We start from the raw sequence: 588 nt of genomic DNA, 5'->3' as shown, positions 1-588 counted from the left end.
GAGGTATCACCACACACCGGTCAGAATGGCTGTCATCAAAAAAGCTACAAACAGCAATGCTGGAGAGGGTGTGGAGAAAAGGGGACCCTCCTACACTGTTGGTGGGAATGTAAGTTGATACAGCCACTATGGAGACCAGTATGGAGGTTCCTTAAAAAACTGAAATTAGAGTTATCATGTGATCCAGCAATCCCACTCCTGGGTATGTATCCAGAGAAAACTCTAACTCAAAAAGATACATGCACCCCAATGTTCATAGCAGCACTATTTACAATTAGCAGTATCATGCCTCAGATAAACCTCATTGGCTATGATACTGCCACTGCACAAAGCTAACAGCACTATTCACAATAGCCAAGACATGGAAGCAACCTAAATGTCCACTGACAGAGGAATGGATAAAGAAGGTGTGGTACATATATACAATGGAATATTACTCAGCCATAAAAAAGAATGAAATAATGCCATTTGCAGCAACATGGATGGACCTAGAGATTGTCATACTGAGTGAAGTAAGTCAGAGAAAGACAAATACCATATGATATTGCTTATATGTGGAATCTAAAAAAGTGGTACAAGTGGACTTAT

The 588-nt window shown here is 40.3% G+C and overlaps 1 pseudogene; it reads right to left on the bottom strand.

Moving 5' to 3' along the window:
* Positions 1–212: 212 nt before the first annotated feature.
* Positions 213–334, bottom strand: LOC114890776 (annotated as a pseudogene).
* Between the last annotated feature and the right edge of the window lie 254 nt (positions 335–588).

The sequence above is a fragment of the Monodon monoceros genome, unplaced genomic scaffold, assembly GCF_005190385.1.
Source record: "Monodon monoceros isolate NGI ecotype Baffin Bay Population unplaced genomic scaffold, NGI_Narwhal_1 Contig6441_ctg1, whole genome shotgun sequence".
In the NCBI taxonomy this organism is placed as follows: Eukaryota; Metazoa; Chordata; class Mammalia; order Artiodactyla; family Monodontidae; genus Monodon; species Monodon monoceros.
Note: the sequence above shows the minus strand (reverse complement) of the source record. Positions and strands in the feature narration are given on the sequence as shown.